Genomic DNA, 11332 nt, shown 5'->3' on the forward strand with positions numbered 1-11332 from the left:
TACATAGTGTAGTTAGTATAGTTAGTTTAGTCTAGTATTGTTAGTTAGTATAGTTAGTTAGAATAGTTACTATAGGTATTAATATTAGATTAGTTAGTATAGTTATAGTTAGTACAAGTACGCGATTGGGATGACTTGATGAAGTTTCCTTAAATACTTTGTAGATGGATTGTTTGTGTCCGAGTTTTTACGGAGAAAGTGTTAGGAAAGAAGATGGTATATTTGAGGATATTGGAAAAGAATTGGAATGGTTTGATAAACCTCCTAGCTTCAACAACTTTTGTGTCCGTTTGAATGCAAAGTTTGGCGATGATTTCATACTGAAGGGGAGGTTTGATAGTGGAAAGGACTAGGGCACACTATGTCCTGATGCCCTTGCGCGACCGTGCTCACTGGTCCCGCTACAATAAGGTGAATCCAAGGTTTCAATGTGCCCATGGCTGAGGTGGGGTGGAGAATGGGTACAGGATGTAGGGTCTCCAGGATAGGCCGTCCATTGACAGTGTTGGAGGCAATGAACAAGAATTGGAGGTCGAAGGGGAAGCAACTCAGGGTAACATGGATTTGAACGGTCAGTGGACGCAGGAGCAGCTTCATTCAACTCCAGTAGGTTGTATAAGTAATGACTTTGATGTGAACGAGTTCGAACAGGAAGAGGAGGAGCAGGAGGAGGAGGACAGGATTGATGATGTAGTTAGTAGTGATTCAGATGATTTGGATGATGACCAAGAAGGTAGAGATGCTATGCCAACACCGATTGATGCCATGCCAGTACTGGTTCATGCTATGCCATTACTAGTACCAACTGAGGTACTTCATGCTATGCCGGCTCAGGGTAGACTAGTCATAGATTTACTAGAGGATGATACCCCCTATGATTCATGGGCTAGAATTAGCGAAGCACAGCGATATGTTCCACCACCACTTTACATAGCAACAGAGCTTATGCAATTGAGGTCGATGGACGTACCTTTCAGTGGCATTCCGAACTATAGGGATGTAGCATGACGGATATGACAGTTTGTGACATCGGTCTGTAGATGTGTAGGAAATCATTGTATGACCATGAGAATGAAATCCTTAGCAAGGGGGTGATATTCAATACAATGTCAGAGATGAAGTTGTTCCTTCATGACTATGCTGTCTATCACCATAGGCCATACCCTGTCACTCATTCGGACCAGAAGTTGAGGTACCACGTGATATGCAAAAATGGTTGTATGTGGAGGTTAAATGCATGAAAGAGATAGAGTGATGGCAAGTGGAGGATAAGTAAAGTGGTCCAACCCCACACTTGCCTGTCAAATAAGGGGAAGGAAAATCATTAGCAGCTCACTGCATGTTACCTTGCCCGTCGTATATTGGGGCTCGTTGATGACAATAACGATATTTCGGTGTCTTCCTTACAACTGTCCATATTTGGATTCGTTAAGTATGATGTGAAGTACGGAAAGGCTTGGCGTGCTAAGCAAATTGCCCTGACGATTCGTTGAGGTAGCTGGGAGGAAGCGTACAACAGGGTTTTTCGAATATTATGTGCAATGCATTACTACAACCTTGACTTGAAATGGTTTATAGATAACGGAGGGATGTATTTCGAGGACCCGTTGAGGCATGTCCTGCATCGTGTGTTCTGGTCATTCGCGCAGACGAAACCCACCGCTCGAAGTGTTCACGTGGTTGTCTCCCTCTACACCGATCGTCGAAAAGGAGGTAGCTTGGGTCAAACTTGTCTGAACCATCGATCCATTGAAAGAAAAAGCACCTCTCATGTGGTCCTACACAACAAGATTCCGACAAAGTATTAGTAACCTACTAACACAAATGAAGAAAAAAAAGATAACGAATGAATTACTTACATTAAAATGATTGTATGTGTAGAAGCAACGCGCAGCTGTGTCTAGATGTCTCAATTGAAACACGTTGGCCGGACGACCACAGTCATAGTTAGGGACAGGGATGTCAGGAGGGACGGGAGCATCTTTGCTAGACGCGTCGGGATACAATTCTCTAGGACAACTCCGTTTTCGCCACAATTGCTCCCGATATATGTCTTGCATCTATTAAAACGGTTGTAATTTAACATCAATCAAAACATCGTAAATTAATCTAAAGGAGAACCATTTGCATTACAACTAAATAATATAACCGACACTTATAGGAACAAAAATATACCTTACACTAAACATACTAACATGCTTCTAACTAACTAATTAATCTTAACATTGACAAAATCGAACTAATATTTTCCACAAACCATAGCCCATAGTTCCCAAATATACTTATCCTCCAAACTCTAGCTACCATTCATAATCTTTGAATCCACCATTCAAACGACAAATAAGAGCATCATTACCGTGACCGGGGCCAAAGAGAAGCTTGGGGAAGGGAGGGAGGGAGGCGGGCAGGGAGGGAGGGACGGGCGGTGGCAGGCCTTGGGAGAGGTGGGAGGGGGCGGCACGGGCGCCCTCCACCTCTGTTCGAAGTAAGGCAGATAGAAGGAGGGAGGCTCGCAACGCGACATTAAGTCGGCCCTGCCGCGCCGTGCGCGATGGCACGGCATAGTCGCGCCAAGATCTACGGCGCGGCAGAGCAGGCCACGTCACCAGTCAGCGGCCCGGTCGCTGCCACATCATCAGCTCTGCCGCGCTGCTCCGCGCCACGACAATAGACACGGCCAAAAGTGCCGCTGCGATTTTTTTAGATCTACCCATACATGCTTGTACCCATACATACGCGTCTATTGCCGTGCCGCGCTGATCCGACTAGGTTCGCATGTGCCGCCAATACCATGCTTCAGCATGCACTCGAGCTCGCATGTGCCGCCAATACCATGCTTGTACCCATACATACGCGAGTACGCGACCGGTCCGCAATGTGATGCTTTTGATCTCCCGCCTCCATGTGTCACCGTGCAGAGTGCATGCATGGTCGTCGAAGGATCCAAGGCAACGCCGACCACCACCCATCGTTTGCTTGCTTATGATCCTGGCGCGGCATTCCCCTCCTAGATCCCTCATCATTAACTCCCCAACTTCCCGGTCATGGTGATGGTCATATATGCCCAGCCCGGCAAGCTCGGAAGAGAATAAAAAGGAGAGCCGGGTGACGTGTAGACATCAGCTAAAATCCGCCTAGGATCCCCTGCACAAGCCGATCCGACTAGGTTCGCCGCCCGGCCGCTTGGTCGCTCCGAACGGTCCGCAAGGCGAGAGCTTCTGAACCCCCAGGGACGAACCCGGGTACCAAGAACCAAGATGCTCCGCAGGCAGCCGCATGTGCCGGCCGGCCCGGGCGGGCACATGACATATGCATGCATGTGTGCGGCGCGCACGCGGCGGGAGGGGCGTCCGGCGGAACTCGGAGGCAACCGCAAGGCAAGGGCAGGCAGGGCTGGGGTCCGTCGGTCGGCCCGACGAGACGCGGCAGCTGCCGGAGCCAGATGGATGGCACTAGCACCGGCACGCACCAAGACTGGACTGGAGATCCAAACCCATCATCGCCCATGTGCAATCATTTTGACCGTTTCCTGTCCAAGAAAGACCATTGCGGAGGACGACGACTCGGATTTGTTGGACTGCCGTTGTGCATGTGGCTCCTGTTATTTTTTACCGCTTTGTTTTCCTGCACGGAACAGCCAGAAAACAATCTGCCGTCGAACAATCAGGGACCAGAGTTGTGTCACCGTTTGCTGTGGTGTGGGTGATTACAGTTCAGACCGGGTGTCTATAGGTAGAAAATGGAACCACTGAACCAATATCGTGTTACTGCTATCGTTTATAAGCCCTCAGTTTTATCTGCAGCTGCCCATTCAAGTGCTCAAACTCTTCTGATCCCTGCATAGTTGGTCAATTTTGTATGAAATTTCCAAAAAAAAAAAATTGGCACTGCTCTCTCATGGAAGCAATATTATCTAGGCCCTTCAACTAGGGTGTAGGCTTCAATTATGGGACACCAGGTCACGAAAAGAGTTCCGGATAATGCAGGTTTGACGTCACAATCACACGAAAATCACGGGAAAAGCAGAAGAGATTCTTTCATGCTCCTTTGACGACAAACGAAATGCCGGAATTTATTCTTGTCATCATCAATTCATCATCATCATCACTGTAACGAAAAGACCTACGACTCCATCGGATAACGTATCACGTCCTACTCAATGTATGGCAACATCATAGCGGCCTACACCTACTCACTCCGTGCCAGAATAGATGACGCTATGAGATGTATGCAGGTCAAATTTTTCTAAACTTTAATTAGATTTGTAGAAAATACGTTTAACATTTATATCTCTAAATAAATTTATTATGATAATATATTCAACGATCTATCTAATAATACTAATTATGTATTATAAATATTAATATTCTTTTATATATAATTGATCAAAATTTAAAAAAAAACAACTTCTTGAAAAGCGAGAACAACTTTGTACCTTTTCGAGTGCACAAGAATTAATTCACGTGGACCATTTTCAGCTGAATTAAAGAATCCGTAGCTCCACTAGCGACCACTAATGTTCACTGTAGTTCAATCAGGGGGCAGTAGCTACAGAAGCAGGTATACAAGCTAAAAGTCCATCTGCGCACACAGTCGCGTAGAGTCACCTAGAATTACCACATCAATTTGCTTAAACTCCTATAGTTTCAACGTAGCGTAAGTTATATGGCCGGAGGCCCAATCAGCTTCAGGTCAGCACCAAAATTTGCAATGGACCAGATCTAACGTCCTGAGCCTGCACGAACGGATAGCAAAAGCTGCACGCCTACACACTGTGTCAGATACCTTTAGATTACGAGTCAGCAGGGCCTGTTGTAGATGTGGCCACAACGTTTTCTTTGGCATCATCTTTCTCCTGACCGGCTACATTTCCTTCATCGTTCCCCGTTTCCTTCTGGCTAGCCACAGCAATTTCTTCTTTGTCCTTCCTCGTTTCCTTCTGGCCAGCCAGGGGCGGATCTAGCGGTGAGGCGGGGGGGGGGGGGGCTCAAGCCCCCCTACTCAAACTGAATCAGTGCAAATTACTGTAGAGCCCCTATGAATTTTTAGGTAAAGTTCTATAGTATAGGGGGGCTGAGACTTAAGGAGCAGCAGTGTTGTTCAGTCCCCCTAAAATATTTCCTGGATCCGCCGCTGTGGCCAGCTGCAGCATTCTCCTTATCCTTGCTCGTTTCCTTCTTGCCAGCCACAGCATTATCTTTCTCTCTGCTCTTTTCCTTCTGGGGAGTGACAGGAAAATCTTCCTCCGGTTGCCTATGCCACCGGAAATTTGCTGCTTCAATCCAGCGTGGGTGGACAAGAACTTCTTGTTGTCAACACCCCAGCGGGCCTTCTCTGTTCCTAGATCCACAGTTGCAACATGGGTGACACTGGAATCCACATCTGTAGAGCAAACGGCACCCAGATACTCGGCCATCTTCCAGATCATCTGCTCCTGTGGGCGTGTATTGTTTGGGAACACCCGACTGAAGACTATTTTGCAACCTTGCAGTATTTCCTTTCGTACCGCCTTGATCACCTGTATAGTGGGCATACAAACACAAGAAACAGATAATTACAAATGAAATCTATAAGCCGCGCCACGTAGAAGATGTATTAAGCAAGCTATAGTTCAGTTATATTAAAATTGATAAACACAACTCATCTACTCTTCAGAAAAACATAAATAATTCTTAAAGCATAAAAGGCAGCATGAAGGGTATATGCAAAGCCTACCTGTCTTACATCCCGTGAAGAAAGATCAGTTTCAACAGCCTACATAAGAGAGGTACAAGGACAAATGGTTAGAAATGAAAAAATTTTGTTCTTACAAGATTCCGATCCACTGAGGAATAGACGGTAGAAAGAAACAGAGTGATAAAATGTGATAAAACTTTGAACTGAAGAAACCAACCATGTCAAAGAAAATCGCGTGTATGCGCTTCATGACATCTAAAACGGTAGCCAAAGCACCATCACTCTCCCTTTCATCTTGCATCGATTCTGACAAAGACCTAACACCAAAACCAAATTCGCGGCAGCTTGAAGCAAAGAAATGATATCTCTCCATCAGAATCAGGTTCTCTTTATGCTTCTTCCATACCTGAAACAAAATTCCATTTTCAGGCTGGCCAGCCAATGAATGACAAATGACAATAGAAAATAAAATTTTGATCACTCTAAGCACAAATAACAGGGTCCTACCAGCTTCTACACATTGAGGATAATCATTATGCTTTGATAATTGAGGATAGATGTTTCTATTTTTAAATCTGTATGTTGGAAGCAAACCGGAGACAAAGAGCAGTTACTGACCAGGAACACTTACATCACAAGTAACCAGAGTATTCTATAATGAGACATTAAGACCTAGCTTGGTCAATGAATTCATGTCAAATAATGTGACTTTTGGTTGCATAAAATAAAATTGTTCTGAATCAGCTTACCCTATTGGATAGAAAAGGCACAAACTTCTGAAAACAGTCATTTAACAATAACACTTACAAACTCAGTGTCATCAAGAATCACTGCAACACTTTCAGCTCCAACAATCACATCAAGACCTTTCTGGTGCCGCTGAGTGCAATATGAGTTTGAAATCACTTTTAAAGGAAAATAGATGTTACTAGGGTCAAGAAGCTTAGCAATTTCAATGGCATAAGCTTTGTCACCCATATGGTGTATATATACATCTCAAACATATTGCTTGCTTCTTTCAGAAATTCTCGGACAAATGGTCTCAACTTTGTGAGCAACTGCATTGATTCTAGTGCAAAGATGCTTCCGTTTGGATCATCTGCATTTAGAAAATGAGGGGTTCACTTGCTATGTTATATACATTCGTGGATAAGCAACAACAGTTTCAGCAATGGTCAAAGGACATGAAATATAGACAACTGCAAGGAAATAATCAGTTGTAATTATATAAAAGTTGTTAATCATTATTACTCTGCTTAATAACCCTAAAAAAATTACTCTGCATAATAGGATAAAAGTTAGAAAAGACTTATAAAGTTCACTTATGGGTAATACCAACTGATGCTAACTGCACTGAGCCATAAAAATGTTTTGTCTGAGAACGAATGATAGAGGGAGTAGAGGGTCCAAAAGTTCTTAATAATTTCAATCTGTAACTAAAACCACATTATGCAGGAAGAGACTAAAGCATATAAACATGCCATGAGCAGTGGCATTCAACTTCTATTTTCTATCGTGAAATGCTAGCTGCTTATACAAACATATTGGCTCTGCTCTTCGCTCAGTAAACTGTATGCATTCCAGTCCACATTCAAACATACATGCCATCTTTTTATTTCCATTGTCTAGCAAAAGAGGCAACATTGGCCAGTACCCAGTACTCTATTTTCAAACATAATTCTGTAAACAAATAGAAATTTTATGATGTAGTAGACTTAGAAGAGAAAATGTTAGTCATGTCATTTTCCTGGGACCTCTAATACTTTCAAATAAAATCGTGAAAAAATCGAAAGTTGACAAAATATATCACGACAACATAATAGCATCTATAGAGTTGCAATCAGAGGTGGTACCTTATGCTCATGGTGGCAAAATATAACTTCAACAAAAGATGACTACAAGTTCTCAAAACTTAAAATACAATTATATAATATTACCTTTTGAAGCAGCAGTCTGAATACCCAAATCTTTTTCAGCAGAAGAAATATTTTGGAGTTTGGTTGAGTTGATCAGTGTGTGATCCAAGTCCAAAATGAGTACTAATTTTCTTTCACGCAACAGATTCTTCAAATCAGCACAACGAAGTCTGTCAATTTCTGAGGTACCTAGCCTCAAGCCCTGCATTTTAATAACCCTCCTAAATTTGTAAAACTGCTTAGAGACAAGGCAATGTGCAAGTGCAACTGGAAATGAAAAATTAAATGACAATACAGCGCCCACAAATTTGCAGTTATGTGTGTTATATGAGCGATGTGCCATAGGGGAACACCACATCTATGTTAAATAATCCTAAAATTATTTGTTTTATTTGGTTTGAGAGTACCTTGTGGATGTAATCTAAAGCAACTCCTGAAACATCTTCCTCGTCTTGTGGATTGCCACATGTATAGCAAAGTCCATTTATATATCCAAGATGTGGACATGACCCAACCTGAACATTTTTAGATGCACCTGAAAAAATGTATTCTCAATAATTTAACATGTCGTCTGTCACAGATGGACAATTGGACACTCAATGCTCAATATATGATGAACTAAGCCCAAGCCAATTGCCACAGAAGAAAGAAACAAAGTTACACAAAATTTTAGGGATATTCTAAAATATATATAATAGCCACCAACAGCTGGATAATTTGTTGTGATCAAATTCAGAAATATAAATGACAGAAAGTGGTTTATATTCTGCGAACTGAGCCAAGCTCAGTTGGTTAGGTTCCTTGTGGTGGAACCTACCCACCCGGGTTAAGTCCTCGACTTGGCATGGGTATTCGTATTTTCCTAGATTTATTCCAGGATTTAACGGCGTTGTGCTTTCAGTGGTAGGCGACATTCCCGTCGACAGCAAGGTGCCTGTGGTGACTTCGTCAATCTCGAGATGTGCCGGCACAGTCTTTCGTTGGTGCTCATAGGGGTAGGGTTTGCGTGCGTGTGTTCATAGGGGTGAGTGTGCGCGCGTGTTGAGCGTCTGCGTCTGTACTGGTGTAATTCGCAAAAAAAAAAGTGGTTTATATTCTACAACTCTGAACAAAAATGTGAAAGGGCAACCATTTTTACAATTAGTGCATCCTATGAGCAAAGATAGAGAGTCAACCATGCAACACAATGCAGAAAAATATAGTTTAGAACACCACATTTGAATTTTAAAGTAAATGCATCATCATGTCCCCTTAGGTTGCAAAATGTCACTAACAGATTTGCAAAGTGCAACTAAGAAGCACACCAGTGGGAATTTTGTCAGGCCTAACTGATGTTCCTTGATCTTGGCGTTGTTCCTCCACTCTACGCCTTTTGGTACTGCATTTTGCATGCAGTCGACAGCAGTCAGATTCATAGTACAAAATCTACAAAACAAGTAATGATTAGTTCTTTCTTAACACAACTTCATCCAATGAACTTTGTCCCTTCGTTTTCTCCGAAAACTAGAGTGCTCTCCACATCATTATCCTCAATGATAATTGAAAACTCTTACTACCCAGCATGGAAAGACAACACACTTGATATAACATCTGATGCAGCATTTTTACAGATGTGCGCTTTTTGATACTATCAATACCTCCATGATATCATAATTGCTGACTTGCAATTCTATTGATATTGCATTTGATTTTAGAATCAGAAATTTGAATTTCATTTCATGTGAATCAATGATCTAACAACTTTTTGGAAAGATATTGAACACCAGAAAATCAAGCACAAAACAGGGGCAGACACCGAGCCTGCATAGTCACTAGGCAACACCAGTAATCCACCTAACTTTTAGAAAACTGACTAGGATGCAATGACTCTCCCTCCCTCCCTGGATTAGAAGGGATGGACTAGGATTTCAATTATATTGAACAAACCTCAATCCATAGCAGGTGCCTTACTACCCTAGTACAAGCCAAATTTACAACTACTAGGCCCAAAAATCAAAGGCAAGGGAAGGGGTCTATGAGGGAACACAAATTTACATAGGCCAAATAAATAAATCAAGCAGGGTACATACTTCTTAAAGGAAAAGAATCAAAAGAACAGACGTAGCTAGGAACACTGGAAAGTTTGTTTGCTTTTGGATTCTAATTGACTAGGATTCACATTTCTCACTAGGATTGTCATTTTCCTTTTCTTTTCATCTGAAATAGAAGGTTAAATAGGCCTTGCAGCAACAGAGTGCAAGAATTTTATCATTTACCACAACAGAGAGGATAAGCTACGGCACATGCTCGCATGTCTTGTCCTAATTTCAGCCTGTATCCATAAGCTGAATATGAAAACATGACAGACATGAGTGCAAGAATTCTATCATTTATTCATTTACCACAACAGAGAGGATCTACAGCACATGCTCGCATGTCTTGTCCTAATTTCAGCCTGTGTCCATAAGATGGAGATGAAAACATGATAGACATCAAACTTGCATAACACAAGAGAATGGATGCCTTCACGGTACTCTATAAATGGGGATTGAAGATTAGAGAAGTGCTATCAAATCCATTGGTTCTACGAATTTCAGATTTGGCATTTCACATAACAGAACAATCGATTCACTAGTCAATATGATCAAGTGTGCTCAGTACAGGAGCAGTAGGAACTTCAGTAAATTCTAGGAGGGGAGAGGGGGGTTAAAATCCTTGAATCACAACTGCTGCAGTGAGGATCCACATTGTCCAATAAACCACGAGGCATGTAAAAAGCAAGCAAAAACCCTGAAGCATATGTTTTACCCGATGATGAAGCACGAAACCCTAATAAGCTCGAATCAGGGCAAATCTGCTTATCCCTAATCCAACAGCAAGGCCGATCATCCAACTCTAAACGCGCCTCTAAATGCGCGTGGAATTCAAGGTTATAATCGCGCGGCCGAAGCCGCCAAACCCATGGAGTCGTCTATCTAGCGGTGAATTAAGAGGGAGGAGCAGGAAGGCGGCGCGTACCCGTTTTGTTCTATGGCTTCAACCTCTAGCTCCTCCGAATCCTCATCCTCATCCTCGTCCTCGCCCTCGTCGTCGGTGGCGGGGAAAGCGGAGGAGGGATCGCTAGGGAAGGCGGAGTCAGCACCGGAGGCGAGCTCGAGCTCGGAGGCGAGGAGGGCCGCGAAGTCGTCGCTCCCGCTCGACGACGACGGAGACGGCGACGGCGACTCGGCGAGGCTCATGGGCGCGGCGCCGAGGGCAGAACCGCAGAAGGGGGTGGGTGGGGCTGAAGAGCGCCTGGGCGAAGGGAGGGAACCAAAAATGGGAAGTAACACATTCTGTATCAGAATCGAGCTGGTGGGCTTTTCTTGCACAGAGTGCTGGGTAAATTAGTTGCTTACAACACACGTGTGTTTTAGCACTAAAAATACATGGACTTTAGATCACCGGATTGTTGCCTCATTGTATCTACATCCGTCAGATCTGCTACGCCAAAACTGAAATTTGTCCGACGCGAAAGCAGCCTGTTGTTCGTCAGATCCGTCAGATCGCTGGCGCACGCAGCCTGCTGTTTTCCGACGCGACGCGAACGCGAATCTGACGACCATGACGAACGGGCAGGCAATGGAATCAACCCATCTGTAATTTTGTTCTTCCATAGAAAAAAAATTGTTTTATGTGATATGTAATTTATGATCTGTGGATCTGTGATCGTGTGATTGTCTAGAGGTAGAAGAATGATAGAGGTTGTTGGATCTTAATCT

General features: G+C 43.4%; 1 pseudogene; it reads right to left on the reverse strand.

Moving 5' to 3' along the window:
- Window positions 1-4785: 4785 nt before the first annotated feature.
- LOC136516706 (RNA polymerase II C-terminal domain phosphatase-like 4) lies at window positions 4786-10903 on the reverse strand (annotated as a pseudogene).
- Between the last annotated feature and the right edge of the window lie 429 nt (window positions 10904-11332).

This window comes from Miscanthus floridulus, chromosome 17 (assembly GCF_019320115.1).
Source record: "Miscanthus floridulus cultivar M001 chromosome 17, ASM1932011v1, whole genome shotgun sequence".
Lineage (NCBI taxonomy): Eukaryota > Viridiplantae > Streptophyta > Magnoliopsida > Poales > Poaceae > Miscanthus > Miscanthus floridulus.